The sequence below is a fragment of the Pomacea canaliculata genome, linkage group LG9 (genome assembly GCF_003073045.1).
Source record: "Pomacea canaliculata isolate SZHN2017 linkage group LG9, ASM307304v1, whole genome shotgun sequence".
Classification (NCBI taxonomy): domain Eukaryota; kingdom Metazoa; phylum Mollusca; class Gastropoda; order Architaenioglossa; family Ampullariidae; genus Pomacea; species Pomacea canaliculata.
In genome coordinates, this window is record NC_037598.1 from 21,915,580 (window position 1) to 21,921,579 (window position 6,000).

The window sequence follows — 6,000 nt, forward strand, 5'->3', positions numbered from 1 at the left end:
TGGTTCTGTGGAAGGAGCCTTAGAGGAAGGTCATCTGCCACGCCTGTCTTTCTGTTTGTTTTAGCGTCTCTTTGCATATTTTCTATACGTGTGTTTGATTGTTTACCAGGTCAGCATGCAAACATGTAAAAAAACAAACAAACAAGGTGTTGATTACAGACAGCCATTTTTTCAATGCTTTCATTTTAATGTTCTTTTCATTTCCTGTCATTGCTTTTATCACACAGCCAGTATCCCAACCCCTGAGTTTTCACTTCGTTTCGTTTTCTGTTTTCTTCTTCAGTCAATCCTTCTCCCACTCGTACAGAGTTCAAATGTCAGTTTAATACTTCCAGAAACTTGATTCGCTTACTGGTTAGCATCGAGAATACTACATAAAGACCTTACATTGATCATTCTTGCTGTTGTAGTAGCTGTGAATTGTAAGTGGTTCGCCAGGTCTAACGCTCGGCACAGAAAGGGCGGAGTGCAGCGCAGCGATGACCTTTCACCTGCCCTGACTACTCAAGTAGCCGTGAACTAGTCACGTGCCTGATCGAGCCAATCGCAGTGCTCTACTGCTTCACAGACGAGCGCACCTACCCTGGATTTCACGGGTACTTGCAGGCCGGTCAGACCTGTTATCCTTGTATCCTGCGTTCCGTGACGTGTACGCCCGCTACGCACGCGGCGGGCTGTCCGTACCCCAGCAACCATCTTTCCATGGCGGGTACATGCGTTGCTGAACGCAGGAGGCTCGTTAGTCGGGTACGTACACAATCAATACGAAATCCACCCAGGAACGACGCTGCATCAACGTAACCTATACACGTGAACATTTTTCATTCCTCGTGAAGCGCAGTGTAATAAAAGCTAGTGATTAATGATGAAAGGGAGCTTTCACTCGTTATCTCAACGTGTAGCGTTTTATTTACTGTATTCATTACATTTTATCATAAGCCAGGGCTGCAGATGTCTTATATTTCATCTTTTTAAAATAACCGAGGAGCAAACAGAGAGGATGTGTCCGTTAAATCCACTTGGCAATAAAATCTTGACTGGGCCAGGGTTTATGCGCAGAAACATGCGCCGAAACTTTAATTTTTCATGAAAATATGCCCACACACACTTACATACAATACACGATATAATCTGTGGACTGGCAAGATCTCAGCCATGTGGAAACTGTTGAATTATTCGGAGAAAATGAAAAGAACAAGAGAAACGCGCGTACCTGCATGAACACGTGACCTATACTCTAGGAGTGACTTTCCGTGACGCACTGAACTCACCCTCACCTGAACTCAGCCCATCCACCCACCCTGCACTTTAAAGGCTCCAAAAAGTGCAGAAGTATTTTTGTGTGTTCAAATCTCGCGAAGAAGCTCAGCGCGAGATATTAAGTCCCTCCAAACATGATTGAATACCCTCCCTCCTGTTCTCATTTAAGATTTAAGCCGACAGATATCCCCAGCCACAGAAAAGGTTGACAACGCTGAAAATCCTGACATCAGGAGTTGTAACAGGAAACGCTGACCTGTGGAGGTTGCAGGCAAAGGAAAAGCTGGGATCATATGTTAATTAGGGGACACTAGTTGACGTTCGTGTCGTCAAGAGTTTGACCTTTGATCTTTGGAGGCTTGTCTCGCGAGAACGGAGATGGGGAATATGTGTGTGTATGTGTGAAGATGTTATCCACATCTTCTTTTAAAATATTATCTCGTCCTGAGCACAAACATGTAAAAAAAAAATGCATTCTGGTTGACCCTTGAACATTTGTTCACGCTGAGCGCTATTCACACCTCAATAGCAGCACAAAAATAAGAACCTGCTTCACAGATTCATAAGGAGCCACCCCCTACCATTCCAATAAAAATGTTTTGCCATTACAGCCACAGGGATTAAGAGATTTTTTTTCTCTCTCTCTTGATGATAGAGGGGGGGGGGGGAAATTGAAAAGGGCGAAGCATGACGTCTGGTGTTTGGGTATATTTGGGTCTAAAGCCCTCTTGATTGTTATTTATAGATAGCACCCTTTGACCTCGAGGTGCAAAGCACCTTGGCGCCATAATGAAAGTCACGTGACATATAATGCTGGTCGAGCAACATGACTGCAGTGTTAGACTCCAAGATGGCGGTCGGTGGAGGAAAACATTTTTTCCCGTGAAAGTCTTTACTTTCTTCACTGATTTCTGCTAATGGTCGCAGGAAAGTCATGTGAGGGTCAAGCACTTGAGCCTCGATTTCATTAGTTGTAAAAATGCTGTTTACTGCTGCTCCTCGGCTAATCCTCTTCCTCTTGATATGATTCAGTCTTTCAGAGCATATGAATGCAATTCCTTTGTTCTGTCATTCTTTTTTGTTCATTCATTTTTCCTTTATTCTTTCGTTCTTCCTTTTCCTTCTTTTTATTCATTTTTTCTTCAAACCATTTTAAAAACTGAATGTAGTCCTCACTCAACTTTTTTTTTAAAAAAAACATTTTTTACTTTTAATACGGTTAAAGTATTCACATTGCAAACATACATACTTCACAAACTTCACGATACTCTCTCTCTCACAACACACACGCGCGCGTTCGTACATCTCTCTCTCTCTCTTTCTCTTCTTTTTCTCTCTTTTCAAATGTCCTGGACTGACATTTTCCGAAATCTGCTTTCCTCCGAGTCCCTGTGAGTGATCTTCTCTGTCATACTCTGATAAGTCGCCAGCCGGTCGTCTGATAAAAGCTCCACCCAATCTTTGATTGGTTATAAGGCTACGGCAGCTCACTGACCATCTGTTGGCCATCCTTTGTGCAATCGGTGTGTGTGTGTGTGTGGTCTTTCCAGCAAGCTGTTGTGTTCATTTGACCGCTAATATCAAAAAGATTGAACGATGTCACCCTCCCCTTGCCCTCCGGTGATCTCCCTTGTAAGGTCTGCTGCTGGATCTTCTGTGATGCGCAGGCTGCTCGTCTTACGAATCAGTATTTCGCGAGTAAACAACACACAACAACAACAACACACAACAACACACACACACATCCCTCCCCGTCTGTATTCATCTGTAGACTTTCTCGTGTAAATATTCTCGGAATAAATTTCAGTATCAGACCGTCAGACCTTTGAAACAACGCTCAATATTACATTGTCTGTGTCTTACATATTTTAAATAAAAAGTCTTTGGAAAAGTTCAGGACATTACTTTGGTCGATCTAATGCCTTTGTTTATTGTCTTAACATATAGACACGTGACTTCACTTCCTCTAGTGGCGCACGAAGAACGACGAAGAAAGAGATGAATAAAGACGAATTATCACGAGTAAACAAGCAATAAACACAAGTAAACAAATGAAAGGGAAGAAAAAAAAACTGTTAAGAGTAAAAATAAGAAACTATCCAGCACGATATGCTGGTGCACCTATATCTCTAGGTATCTATGCCGAAAATATGTCGCACACACACACACACAGAATATTTTCACCTCTCAGTCTTTTTTGTACTTCTTTGAGGGCTAAGCTGCGGTTTACCGAGTGTTTCACTATTAAAATCTCTCAGGTCTCTTGTTTGCTCGGCCACAGCTGCCCGCTATAAATCGCAAGCAGCTTGCAATATGTAAAATGTACACACTTGTTTAAATAGAGAGCCGCGGGGAAATTAACAGCCGTGGCGATGTTTCCATGAGAGATCAGACGACGACATATGCTCTGGTCAGACGAAAGTGTTAGTACTCGGATAGAATGATACCCGTCTTCACTCAGGGCGCGTGAGTAAGGATGAGTATGAAAGTAAGAGAGTATGTACAGAAGAAGGAAAGAAATTAAGAAAATAAGTTTGTGAATAATGAAGTATGAAAGTAAGAAAAAAGTTAGTAAGGTAGAGAATAAGTGAGTAAGAGAGTAAGTTGGAAAGAAAAGAAGTTAAGAGTAATAAAGTAAGCAATTAAAAAAGAATATAAATCAGTAGAAGGTGAGTTAAAAGGAAATGAATAAGTAAGTTAGTCCTATGGACAGACAAACCTGTTGTGATAGTCCTCCAACCCAAACCTTAATATAATCCCTGATCCAAACTAACATTAATCCAAACCTTAACCATAGCCTAACATAAACTAACCCTGCCTAATCCCAGCAATAACTTATGCAAGAATGCTACATGTAGGGTTGGACAAACATCCAGAGTGAAAAAACAAAAAAACAAACAAACAAACAAACAAAAAAACAAACAAACAAAACAAACAACTAACAAAGAGAAAAAATATAAACTTTCAGAAAAATACATCAATTGTCACGAGAATTGAATCCGTGATTTATTGCAGAATTCAAATTATAACTGATGCACCACTTCAATTACCGACCTCAGTGAGTTATCCCCTCTTTGTTACAAACGTCCGTATGTATGTTACGGCATTACAATGTTAGTCCTTTTGTTTACGTGGGTAAAAATTAATAAAAATTAGTCATACATCTCACCAAGCATTAACACACACACACACACACACACACACACACACACACACACACACACACACACACACACACACACACACACACACCCCAACATACACTCTCTCTCTCACACACAACCACACACATCTCAGGCCTTTTGAGAAACAGAAAACTATTTTTCCAGCAAGGGAGATCTGTTTTATCCCTATTTTCAACTGACAACTACATTCAGACTTATCTTAGTGTTGGTACAGTAAGCACACCGGCAATTTGTCATTGCTGCTGACAAACTGTGACAAGTGATGAAATCTGCATAGAAACTGTGCTGGACCCCGCAATTTTGTTTTCCCTGTAAGTTCTTTGTGTGACACCTTTATTGCATGTTCATTCGGGTGGGTGGACGTCGCACCCTGAAGTCGGAGTGAGAGCTGCAGTCACACCCTAGATTATGGGCGAAGAATAAATTGATGAGGAATATTGTCTGAGCCAGGACATGTGCAAGCTTGTGGTGTATAGCAGCAACCTGCTTGGACAAAACCAGCTTTTGGGGGATGTGATGGTTGTGTAGTCTTAGATATCTTGCTAATCACTGCGTTGTGTGTGTGTGTGTGTGTGTGTGTGTGTGTGTGTGTGTGTGTGTGTGTGTGTGTGTGTGTTGTGTGTGTGTGTGTGTGTGTGTGTGTGTGGGATGGTTGGGTGTGGGTGTGTGTGTGTGCTTCATTAGCCTCCCATAACTTTTGAGTCCACTCTCGCAATATTAAATCTTGTAATACTAAATAATGTTAGCTTGTCCCGTCTAAATTTTAACAAAACCACTTTTCATTTTTCTTCGTTGCCACAGTGCTGTCTCCAGCCTGATCCATAAACTTCTCAATATTAAAAGTTCTCGATGATCAAGTTTAGACAGCTGCACAACTCTGAGCAGCGGTGACTGGCCCGAGGACTCATGTGCAAGTGGGTGAGCACGTTGGATGCCGCCATTCTACCCGAGAAAAGCAGGTTTTGTAACTTTGCTGCAACTGGCGGTCTTCCCAGACATTTCCATCCTTGCATAACTCATCGTAACTGCGAAGAGTAGTCGCGACTAGCCATATATTTTCGCGCTGTGAGTGGTGGTGGTGGTGGTGGTGAGGTGAGGAGGAGGTATGGGAGGAGCTGCAAGCAAGCTGTCCACGCACAGCTTTTGAAAACGTGCGCTCGCCGAGAGTACACCTGGCGACTCTCAGATCAATAAACAAAAACTTCCCCTACCTTCCCCCTCTCCCCTTCTTACAAGCTCCCATCCCCTTTTTTTTCCCCTACATTGATCCACCGGGAGTCTCTCCACCGCTTAAGATGGTTGCGCCTTTGTGTGGGAGGGGCAACCTGGGTGGATGACCAGCAAGGTGTGTGAGGGGCTAAGACTGGGTGGTGGGTAGATGGGTAGAGGTTAGTAGACCTGGAGCAGACGGGCAGGGTGGGAAAGGTAGGGGGGTGGAAATCAATACAGAGCCGTTGCAGCCCATGTGTTGTCACCTGGTGGTTACACAGACATGCCAATATGCCACGTGTCCAGTGTTCTAAGACTCGTCTAGGGTATACCTCGAGCATATCAT